Here is a 12,501-nt window from a genome sequence, read left to right on the forward strand (position 1 = left end):
AGAAAGCCCTGTACCCATCCATATTTTACTTCTTAGGCTGCCTACGACATCACTGCAAATTTGTCTGGTCTCAGGTGACAAGACTAGGCTGCTCTGTTAGTTCCTGTCTCCCACCAGGATTTCACACCTCTGTGGCATAACGCTGCAGGCTCCTTCCAGCTGTAGAGCATTGGTGCCAGAAAGAGCTGATCAGTGAAGGTCGTGTGATTTCCTAAAATCTGCATCATTTTCCCTTGTGCTCTGCTCCACCAGCACCTTCATATCAATCAGTAGAAGACACACACCACACAAGCCTCATTTTCTTGGGGAAAATAAATTGCAAACCAGAAAAATCCAACAGAAATCAAAGTGATAATTATATAGGATGAATTGCTGCAACTTCATCAAGAGTACTGAAGTGACTCAGGTCTTAGTTCCATTCTAAAATATAATTTTGGGAATTTAATCTCTTACGGTTGTCTAGCATGAATGAGAAGACAGACAACTAAGTAACTAGGTGGATTTAGGTTTTTACTTCTATTTTCATGCCTGGTTTCCTATTCTAAATAAGAGTGAGATGGCTACAAATCTTTACGGATCTGGACCTGCAACTTTTGAAAAAATCATGCGTTTTAAAATTGCTTTTCTCTGAGGTTGCAGCAATTAAAATATATTTATCATATTTGCCAAAAAGCACTGAAGATATTCATCTTAATCCTGGACAGATTCTGTACTTGATTGAATATGACGGAACATAGTTTTAAATAAATATGTATTAACTACTGTAAATTACTTCAATATGAGAAAGGGCTTATTTTCTTCCAAACCACATTTTGAAATCTGATTGTAAAGATAAGTAAAGGAGGTAAAGACCCCCTCCTTTTGTGAGGAAAGAAGTAAGTTTTTCAAAAGAAATTTCATAAGGAAAATATGATTGACAGACTAGTTATTAAGATAAAGCTGAAGAACACCTCAAACAGGAGTTTCTTAAGGAAAAGTGATGCATTCTAATTATGATACATATGCAAAAGGAACATTAAAACACAGGGAACATTTCTAAATGAGTAGTTTAACTCAAATATTTACTTCAGTTAAATATGCGGAGATATTTGTTTTGTAAATATTAATGTTACAATTAATTCCTGTAACAGCAATGTTTCTGTAGGCACCTAACCCTGCTTTTGTCATTCTGACAAAAAGAGAGGCTGTTTGTAGTTAACACTGTTATTTTCAGGTATCCTCTATTTATTATTTGGAGCTATTTTCTATTTATTTCTATGTGATGCTTTTGGGAAAAGCACACAATCCTTGGACTTCCACAAGACTATGACGGCAGCGAGAAGCTTCTGAAGGATTCAGAAATCCAGCCCAAAAAAGCTTCCACCAATTAAAGCATAACCAGTGGTCTAGTAAACCAGATCATTAACTGCACAGCTTCACAGTCTGGTACAAAGACTTAATAGGATTTTATAAAAGCAGAAATAAATGAACTAGAACAAGTTACATATAGACTGTAACTACAGCTTCCTTTGTTACTGGTGAAAAATAAATAAATAAATAAAAAATGAAATGGCAGGATAAACTGTATTGCCATACTTACTCTGCTAAACTCTACACAAGGTAAGGAAAACCCGTATGTGAGAGACGGAGTTCAGATGAGTAGTGTATGTTTAAAAGAAAAGCCCTTTCTCCATAGCGTCTGCTTAATTTTTTCCCCGTAGCAAGCCAGTATTTTAAACAACTTGGATGGAGAATAAACCAGTGCCGCGTCCATACAAGAAACAGCTGGCCATGTAAGTGGGCACAGCAGACTGCAGAATACTGTAGGTCTCTCTAGGATTTTGACTTGCGTTGGGTCCATTAGGACCTGGGGATTAACCACGTCTGTCTGGCCTCAGTTAAATTATGAGGCTGAACACTGCAGTTTCAATATGAAAGGTGACAGTTTCAGGCAGCTGTTGCTTTCCTTCTTTTCATTGCAGCTAAATACAATGCACTTACATACCACCTTGTTAAATTATTTGATAAAGTGGGGGCCTCTTGGTCATGCTTTACATAATTATCTATATGACTGTACAAAAAGGAATGGAGAAATCTTGCTAAGTACCTCAGAAGGCAGCTGAGGCTTAATGCATCCTCATTTGTGAAACAGATTGAGATGGAAAGGTGCTAGGAAAGCTGAACTTAGATTTCCAGCTGCTGGGCGTCAGTCATCTGCAACCAGTAATTCTATGTCTAAACAAGTGGTTTGATTTTTCAGAGGTGTGGAAGTCATGGCAGTGGGTCTTCATCTGAAAATCTATCCCCAGCATATATAGTTGGATACAAAAGCCAAAAAATATACCAATATACCAATGCTAAGTAACCTGAAAACAAGCAACCGTCATCTTGCTGCAGGTCGGGTACCTTCCTGACTTGGCTAACACACCTGAGCTCCGTCTTGCTCAGGTGAGGAATGGAGCAAAAGCTTGGAGCACAGAAGGTATAAATAACCTTTGCATGTGCTCCTACCATGAAAAATCTTGTGGCTCCGTTACATTCGATATTCCACTGAATGGAATACTATCAGATAAGATTTGCCCTTTAATTCATTGATAAGTGAAAAGAAGTCCATGTCTTTTTCATAATAACTATTATATTTCAGTTCTTTTTGCTGATAAAAATAGAACGAATATACCTCGTCTGCCATCGCTGACTACCAACACTATGGAGAGTATCAGATAGCGAACACCTGTCATACCTGCATGTAGCAGATCCCGTTGAAGATTACCTTGGAGATAAAGGTGGTTAAAATCATTTCAGGGAAGCATTGCCAAAGGTACTTTAGATTGCTTATGTTACATTCGTTCCTCTTCCTGAGTGCTACAGGAGGCACGCTTTTCTCGAACTGGCTATACAAGGGGCATCCACAAAAATAATACAGAATGTAAGTAGCCTTACAGTAGGTTCCAGTTCAGTTAACGATAGGTGTATGGGGATACTTAAAAAAATGCTCTTGCCACACATAAATATTGCTTTCCAATGAGAAATGATCATCAAGACTCTGCAAATAGAATGAAAGCTTGTTTAATGTGGTAGAAATGAGTAATCACAAATACTGCTTTAAGAACAGAGGCCTTTTTCTACTGATAAAGGGCCTCTTTTATTTTTGCAGAATTTTTTTAAACACTACCTATTAAAAAAGTATGTATAAAAAAGTCCTCACTTTTTAAGCCAAATAGCAATTACTCAAGAAATGATCATAAATGGTTAATATGGAGCTTTTCATTTCAACACCAAAACTTTAATCGGACAGTTTAATAGCCCAGCCTATGAAAATCATATGACAATGATTAATAAATTCATGTTCCTCGTGTATACGGAGTCACTTAATATCCCAGGGCCGGAACCTCTGCCACAGCTGCGAGCCGCTTGGAGCAGCAGATTGAGGCAGGGAAGAGGCTGCCGCTCCCCGACCGGCTTCGAGCTCTGGCAGGGGTTAGAGGAGTCCTGTGCTGCTCTAACCTACACCAGCTGGGCTGCGTTTCGGAGGGACCTCGCTCCAAGAAGAGCTGGCAGGTGGCGGTGCCCTCCCTGCTCCTCATGGTGCGCTCGGACGGTGCAAGCTGTCCGTGATGGTTGCCCGGTGGCGGGCTTCTTCTCGGCCTCCTCTCCGCCGCCGCGGTGCTGCCGGGCGGCTCGGCTCTGCGAGAAGTCCTGCCCTTTCCTCGGTGCATACATACATGCTATAGGCTCCTCGTCCTCTGGGGCTTTTCTCTTCGTTACCTTCGTGTCCATTTCTGGCCTCGTATTTCTCGTTACTGCTCAGTAGGTCATCCCTGTATTGTCCCAGGGCCTACGAAACGCTACCAGAAACCCTCGTATATGATGCTACTCCTAATCTTATACTCTCTTATAATCTCATACGCTCTTTTATCTCATACGCTTTCATGGTCTTATACACTCTTTTAATCTTACACACTCTTTTAGTCTTATACACTCCTATAATACTCCTAATCTTGAACACTCTTACGCGACGCTACTCCTAATCTTATTCACAATTTTTGAGATTTTCGCTTTGCAGTCTTAAAATTCTCACCGAGACAGTTTAGAAGCCCATGGAAAGAAAAAAAAAAACAAAACAAAAAACAACACCACAAAACCAAAACAGAAATGGTTGTGGGTAAATTCTCTGGCAAGCCATTGTGCACAGAAGCAGGGAAACAGACTGCAGATTTCAGTCTGTCATTTCTTCCAATACTGCTAGCGTTAAGAGTTGAAAGGTATATAGCATTTTAATGACTCGAGCCATTAGGAATACACAGATAAGCAGTGTGCATACAGTGAATACAGTGTTACGTTCTGTCGCTTTCAAAAAAACCAGGGTGAATTTACTAATGTAATATTACAGTCATTAATTGTTAAATACCAAGCTGAAGTGATGCAGCAACCCAAGCCTTATCAACTATGCCAGATTCTAGCACCTAGACACTGCAAGGTCTGCAGTTATGATGGACTACCTGAGTTGATAACACATGGAATTATCTAAACAACATTTGCATATTTGGGTAATTATTTCCTAAGGTTAATTAGCTCCTGCAAAGCAGCTTGCCCTTTGAGACTGCTTACTGTGACAGGTTCACATATTTCCCGTTTCGATGCCAAAATTTACAGATTTTTTTTTTTTTTTTTTTTAAAGTAACCTGTTGCTGGTAAGTTGCAGATGGGGCAGGAGCTCAAGACCTTGAACTAGTATTTATTGTATTAGGGCAGGGCAGCTCAGATCCTATCCTCAACTTCTGATTCATCAAAACTCCAAAAAGTCAAGTAAAGAAAATCAAATTAATTCCAAGCTCAGGCGACAGCTCCCTCAAAAGGCATGGTTTTTCAAATCAAGGAGTTAGTTAGAATCACATTTTTGCAGTAAGTGGAAAGTGAAATGCATACACATAGGGAAATGTGCCATACAACTGAATAGCTTTTCAACAATTTACTTGAAGGTGGTTTCTATAATTACCAATTATCACAGCAAAACAACTTCTCCTTCTAGCTAGATGAGCTACTGTAAACAAGCACAGTACATGTGTTAAATATGGGAGAACAGAACTGCACGCTAGCTTGGAAGCAGGGATGTGAAGAGGGCTCAGACCTCCTCTTTCCAGTCCTTATGCAGGTGATCCTTCCATACAAGCAAGACATTTGCCGTTGTGCACAGCTCTTCTCAACGCTTTGGTGAGACTTGGGGCAGATAAACACTTGCACCTCCCCCAGCTCTTCTGAAAATTGTTGAATTAAAAATAACATATAATGTAAGCATAACCATAAAAAACTATAACCTAGTAGCAGTTTTTCACTAAAACAACCCAGTATGAAATGCATTTTCAGTGGCAACTGGCTAACACGGATTTTTTCTCTACAATAGATTTTCTGTACAAAAAAACCTGTGCTCTTTTAAAAGAAAATCATATGTCTGAAGGTCTGAAATGAGCAGCTACAAGATATAGTATGTTCCCTGCTGGTATACAGTTCGTGATTATCATAACTAGACTCACACTAGCAACATATTTTGCAGCATTCCTGGGTAATGGACAAGTAAAAATTAAATGGATTTCACTGGAAACATTCTTTGACTAGGAAGTAAGACTTTCAAAACCAAGTTTATTTCTTTCTATACATAAATATATATATATATACACATATATTTAATGTACATGTATGTATCTGTACAAAACACTATGCGAGGGTAGTGAGTGTTGAAGACAAATGAATAGGGAAGATCTTAATCCACATTACTGCCAAGGTATGATTTTTGAAGCTGTGGCCTAATTAGGTACGGAGTAAGTCAGGAGGAACTCTGTCATTTGCTTTAATACCAGTGGAGTTAAAAACAACTCTTCAGTCCTTTAAAAAACTCAGCAACCCAGAGCTGTGCATTTAGGTTTGCCTAAGAATACCTGCTTCCTCCTGCCTTCCTATTCTCCCTCACAGCTCTGATGTTTCTCTTCATGTCTTCCCATCATGGCACTCCCATTTTCTCTGTACTTGCATTTATACTTTACTCTTCTTCATACACTTTCCTTCCTTTCATAACCCTCAAATTAAAAAAAAAGAAAAAAAAAAAAGGTGAAATCAAGTTTCCTTTGCCCATTCTACTGCATCATCTCCTGTATTGGTGTAGCCTGGTTCTAACGTTCTCATCTCTTTTTCCTTCCTCAGCAGTACCCCTGCACTAAATTATGCTTATCACCTGCTGTACGTACCTCACTCCTTTTGTAAATATTTGCTTTATTTAAGACAATAATTGTTTAATTACGATGGAAAATGATGAAACGATCTGATGCAGAGCAGTGTCAAAGCCCCAGGAAAAGGTAGGAAAAGGTCTAAGAAGCTTCAAGGGCAAGAAAGCTGGAATAGAACCAAGAAAACAGCCAGCATGTACTTTGTTCCCCAAAGACAGCAGCTATGGTATTTTGACCAGAGAAGAGGAGGAACGTAAGGAAAGGACAGGAACTAAAAACAGGAAAAAAGTGGAAGGAAAGATCTCATATTGTTTTCCTGCAGCATGAATGTTTGCAAACAAGACTTCAAAACATCTAGCTCAGGCCACTCAACAGAATTTAACCTTTAATGGAGAAATTCCAGTAACTGCCCCATCTACCAGAAATTCTTTTACCTTTTTAACCACACGGTTGAGAGCACCCCTGCACAGATATTTCAGAAATGCCTCCTGAGAGGTGACCCGAGGATAAAGAGGACATTGTATAATTCCTTACAGAATGGCTAACGCTAATTTGCATGCCACAAATATACAAATATACATACACCAATATGGGCTGTACTCATAAATACACATATTTTTAGGAAGGACAGCAAGTCCTTCCAATTGCCTTTTATGCCGAGGCTAGTCCAGCTGTACGACAGGAGATGAAAACAGGCTGCAAAAGACTGCAGATGAAGGTAAATCAAGAAAACCTCAGGGGCAAAGCCGACGGGGAGAAGACACAGGAGCAGAAGAGGGTGGAGGCCGGTTTGTAACAAATCTTCAATCTGACAACACGCATCTAAAACTCAGTTGAGCATGTCCTGCTAAGAGCACTTGGAAGAAAGAATAATCAAAACTGAACACTAGATCAAGAAAGTTATTTTATCTGCTGCATCCTGAGTTGAGTAGAAAGAAGACTACGTGAGAAAAAGAAATGGTTAGGGAGAGGAAAGTAAAATGCAGACAACTAATGCTTTGGGCTTGAAAGGTTCAATGGAGGACATGTTTCACTCCTCCCTTCCTTTATGGTCTCTGTACAGGTTTTATTTGTATATTTTGCCACATTAAAACAACAAAACCCAGCAGGACTTAGCAGCTGTGCAGGCAGCAGAACAAGTTCATGGTCACCAAAGTCTGCTGTAGTTCTATGGAAACACAGAGCATTGAATTTGCAAAGGCTGAACACTAAAATGATGCAAATGCACTATTGGTGAATTAAGTTATTTTATTCAACAGTTGTGTTCATATGCATTCAGATACAGTCACCTTGTGTTTTTCCTTATGACCTTAGCAGGGATTAAATCAAGGGCTTTTGGATGCAAAAACACAACCCTCCTTCCGCTTATCTCATAGGAATAAGTGGGGAAGTAAAAAGACTATATTATCTTTTTAAGGGCAACTTGTAAGAAGAGAGCAAGATATATACTCTGGCAGGAGGTAATGGCTGCTTTTGAGACAGAGTAGATACCAGGTATCATCACACTAGCTCAGTCGGGTCAGGTGTAGAGCTCTAGATATAAATAGCATAGCCAAGGTTATTATTTGGTACATACCTTCAGAAAGCAATATGGCAAAGTGACTTAAGGTTGAATTTTTCATATTACAGATCTCAGTCTTATTCCCAGATCTATTTGAGGTGATGCCGTGTAATTTCTTGTGCCTATTTTATTTGTGAAGTGGGTCAGTGATGGAACTGTTCCCAATATTGCTTATGAAGCCTTAATCATAAAGCTCTTATGTGTATACCGTCAGCCACAGTAAGGAAGACTAGAAGTCTTATGTACTGCAGTTAAATCCACGTTGTATTAAGTTATAGACTAGTCCCACCTCCAAAACTCCTGACAATTTATCAGCAAAGCATGATCTTGACAGACCCAGCAAATGAGTACATATTACATGAAACATCTAATATCTGGCATACCTAATAGTCAAATAAAAGATGTAAAACAAAAATATCTTTGGCAGAGTAAAAAAAAAAAAATATTTAAATTGTCACTATCAATGCAAAGAGGATCAAGAGCTGGACTGGGAAGAAGCAGTGATATACATACTTTGCTACTACGCAAAGTCTTGAGATTAGGTTCTGTTCTCAGCTTAAAACTACAAGTTTTAGGGAATTCAAGACTGACAATGCCTGGCCAGGTCTTCCACTCAGAAAGAGGTGTCTGGGAAAGGCATCAGGTAAATGGGAAATCCAGTGGTTATGACAGAAAGGGAAAACAAGATTATTTTAGCAATGAGCTATACATAGACAACCCCTGAAAAATCTTCTTTCAAAGCAAAATGATAGAGGGGAAAACAGATGACTCCTTAGGTTTCCAGGAGCTGGAGAGTTCACTGGCAGGAACTGGATGAATCGCAGATTATATTCCAAAAGTGTTTTTTGTTTCCTGTCAAGATGCCAAGATTCAATCTACTCTAAAGGTAGGACCCCCAAAATGTTTTGGTGAGTGGCTGTGTTTTACTTCAAGGAGGGAAGTCTGCATGTGTGCGTCCCGGCCTGGCGTGCCTCGGATGGCCCGCGCTCCTGCAGTGCACACATAATCCTGTCAATCAGCAACAGGATGGCTGAGAACAAACTGGATTTTAGCTCCAGCCATTGACAACATCAGCAGTTAACTTATTTTTTTTTTATTATTTTTTTTATTTTCTTTTTGCGTTTTGTGTTTTGGCTCCTCCCCTGGGCCCGTGTTCTCCCCAGGTCCCTCCGCAATTACAATCCAAGACAACTTCAGACTGTGTCCCACTTTTCCCACTTCAGACATAAGCTGGGCTTTCCCTGGTGATGGTGGTCAGGAAATAAAATTCAGAGCTATGCTATATATATGTGAGAATGGAGGGAACATGGATCCTAACCTTCCCCTGGGCATTGTGTGGGAGTTACTTTTCCTCTTTATATCCAGCTTTATTGCATGCAACAAAAAGAACGAAGCAGCTCCAAGCCAGAGGAAGTTTTCCACAGCTATACGCTCAGCTAATACAGTTCCTGATCAATAACCGAGGGCTACTTCTTAACTTAAAAACAAACAAACAAACAAACAAAAAAAACAACAAAACCAAATCTGTGTTCTCTTGCTGCATGCAAAGTTCATCGTACCACCTCTGAGGAACAGACTAACCGAGGAAGCCAGATCCCCTTTTCCACCCTCTTGACCACAGGACCTGACTCCAGCCCTCATTTATAATATTTCAGGAGGCAAAGAATGGCTGGAAATCATGGAGTGAAATCAAAAAGTGTCAGTGGTCTTAGCTGCATTTACAGCACCACTGACCCAGTAATATATTTCCATTCTGGCAAATGCAGATCTTTGCAGGAGGCCCTCAGCGCACTGCCATGTCAGGACCTCATAGATGTAAAAAGAATATGCATTTCTAAGACTCTCGTTGCAGGTGAAATGTCACAGATTTGCATTTAAACAGAATATCAAACATGGCAAGTTTGGCTGAAGATCTGTGAAGAAATAAACAGAGAGAAAGGCTGCTATGAAGAGAACTTGAGCAGGGGAGAGCCCCCTCAGAGCAAAGGCTGCGCTTTGCCGGCGACACGGTGCACAAGACAGGCCACGAAGGAGCAGGCTAGCATCATGTCTCCTGTCGATCCTGGACCAAACCTGAAGCTTTGAAGTTGTAACAACATGCTGAGAGTGTGGTGTGGCGCTGAGGCCACTGTGATAGCCGTGGGGCCTGCGAGCGAGCCCCCTCTGAATCCAGCCGGCCATCCGCCCGCGCCCCGAAGCAGCAGGCCCGGTGCTTCCCTGTAGCTCCATCAGCCAGCTAATGAAGCAGCAAATCTTGAGCCCCTTGCTAAATCTGCAACAGCTCCACGTAGCATGGGCTCACTCTTTTTGTACTCTGAGTACCTTCTGCCGTTAATTCGTTGTGCTCCATTTTATTTTTTGAACGCCCTCCCTAGCTCCTTGGCTTGTTGTTATGACATCCAGGGGATGGAAAATTCTTCCGCCAAACACCTCCCCGACTTTATAACTTGAAGGGGCTTGCTGTTTATAAAGTAATAACCAGATCTCAGGCTAAAGTAATTAAGTCTCAAATGTTATTGCAGCAACATCTTCCTGGTTAAAGTATCTGCTTGTCAGGCACGGTAAGACAACTTTGTCAGCCTGTTGTTCCAATTTGGATTTCCCTGTTATTACTTCTGCTGGAGTCTGGCATGTACTGTCATCACCACCCAACTGTCTTCTGGTAAAGCGCAGGAAAGGAAACAGAAAAGAAGAAAAATCAGACAGAATCAGTTTCTCAGTGGCTCTCAGTTGCCACCTCCAGGAAAGTTTGGGGGGTTGTTTTTTGTTTTTGTAAAAATCTGCTTGGGACCATCATAATGGTCTGCACAAACCCATAAACAATTTTTTATTTATTTTTTAAACATCAGTTGCTCCCTATTGAGCTGGACAGTAAATAGCTAAAAGCCTTCCTTCAAAACAAATCTCCTCCCTAAATATCTGAACTATCTTTCTGCTTTATACTGTTTCCAAATTGACAGACATGGTAGGAGTCACCTAAGCCAATTATTTTATCATTAAGACAAGAATGCAAACACAAACATGAAATTTGTCTTTTTTAGTCTGGGGACAAGAACATTGCTGACTCACGGAGAGGAAAGAGGTGCAGGAGAAGAGAATAGGAGGAAAGGTTAAACCACAACAGAGGGAAATGAATCAAAGGAAGTTTTACTTAAGAAAAATTAACTAATTTCCCTTTTAGCTCTCTGACAGACATTAATATTTTTGCTTTTTTGGTACTTTTCCCCTCCATATAACTTGCAGGGTTTCAGGTGAAGGAACTGAGAGGTTGAAGCAGCATCTTCTGAGCTGGCAAACAGCCTGAACACTCTGCGTGGGGAAACTGTCAGGCCAGAGGTGTAGCAGCAGCTCCTCAGACCAGCCCCATCTGTATCTTTGTCTCATGGATATTGATAAATACCCGTGCAGTTCACACGACAGCCCCTGTGCCATGCCTAAGCGTGCTACCTGCCAGCCCCTGCACATGGACATACATATTCTGTGTAGTTTAAGGAACTACTACAGCAGTTAAGCAAATGTTAGATTAAGCTAATAAAAATACCCAAAGACTAGGGCCTTGCATTTCAGTACAATACTACTACACATCGTTTTTGTCTCCTCACATTTTTTTTCCCTCCGATCCACTTAATCTCATGGACTGAGATTTTGCCCACAACGTATTTCTGTCTCACATAATAAAACCATTACTAAAGGTGGCCTTTTGTGTGACTAAATTATATGAACAAAAGAACATTTCTAAAACAGACCATCAGGTTGTATATTTGCAGCTGTCTTCCCTACCAGCCATGTTTCTGACAATTTATGGATAAATTGTGGGGACAAGCACATGAAAATTAATACTTTTACAAAGAGAATTATCTTCGTAAGACGCAATGATAGATTGTGCTAGTTGTTTAAATGATTACATGGATTTTTCTTAACATTGACAACTATTTCATTTGAAATGAATGCGTCTTAAACATTCAAAAACTCTGAGGGGAAGTCATGCAGAAGTGTTATTTTTCTATTTCCTAAAGTACTTAAAGAATATTTTACTTTCCAGTTCTTTCAATCTGTTTATATGTTGTAATGAGAAACAGACATTTTTTAACCATGCTATTGCAAGAAAAATAGAGTTTTGGCCAAGAAAAATGCAGATTTCCCTACCACCGGAAACAATGAATCTAACAAACTTCAACACATTTAAGTAAAACAACAACTTAGTATTTTCATTAACAATTTTGGTTTCAGAACAAAGTGAGGCTGTAAAGTCACTGCAGTTTGTATCTGTTATATGAGTTAAACTAAATAGAACTGCTTCATTCTGTACTTTCCTTTTTGACACTCTTGTCTCTATTTATTACAAACACTCAAAAGTGGTTATTTAAGTGAAAGAAAGATTTAACAGCCTCAAAGCTATTTGATTTCTTCTAATAAAAGGAAGAAAGTGCTCAGTGCTTTAAGTAAACTGATACACTGTTTACTTACTGTACAGTTGTAAAGATCTGCTGAAGTGCCTTAATATGCAGTGTTAGCCTTCTATAATTAATTGTATTTGACGTAACTGCCATTAGTGTATAAAATAATTATCCACATGAATGACAAACACACTCCCAAATTCAGATTCATGTTTTCTATCGTTTTTTGTTTCAATAATCATCTGACCCAGAACTCTGAGGGAAGAGCAGCTGAATGTTATTCAAGCCTTAATTCTACTTCTCAATTTTACTGCTCAGCCCGCCTCTATTATTTTTGTTTGATAAC

The 12,501-nt window shown here is 39.8% G+C and overlaps 1 protein-coding gene across 3 annotated transcripts in view; it reads right to left on the minus strand.

Annotated features, from left to right (window-relative positions):
* Nucleotides 1-12,501, minus strand: part of FAM172A (family with sequence similarity 172 member A) — a 251,083-nt gene that overhangs the window by 100,970 nt on the left and 137,612 nt on the right. The window lies entirely within an intron of this gene.

Source organism: Oxyura jamaicensis, chromosome Z (assembly GCF_011077185.1).
Source record: "Oxyura jamaicensis isolate SHBP4307 breed ruddy duck chromosome Z, BPBGC_Ojam_1.0, whole genome shotgun sequence".
Classification (NCBI taxonomy): Eukaryota; Metazoa; Chordata; class Aves; order Anseriformes; family Anatidae; genus Oxyura; species Oxyura jamaicensis.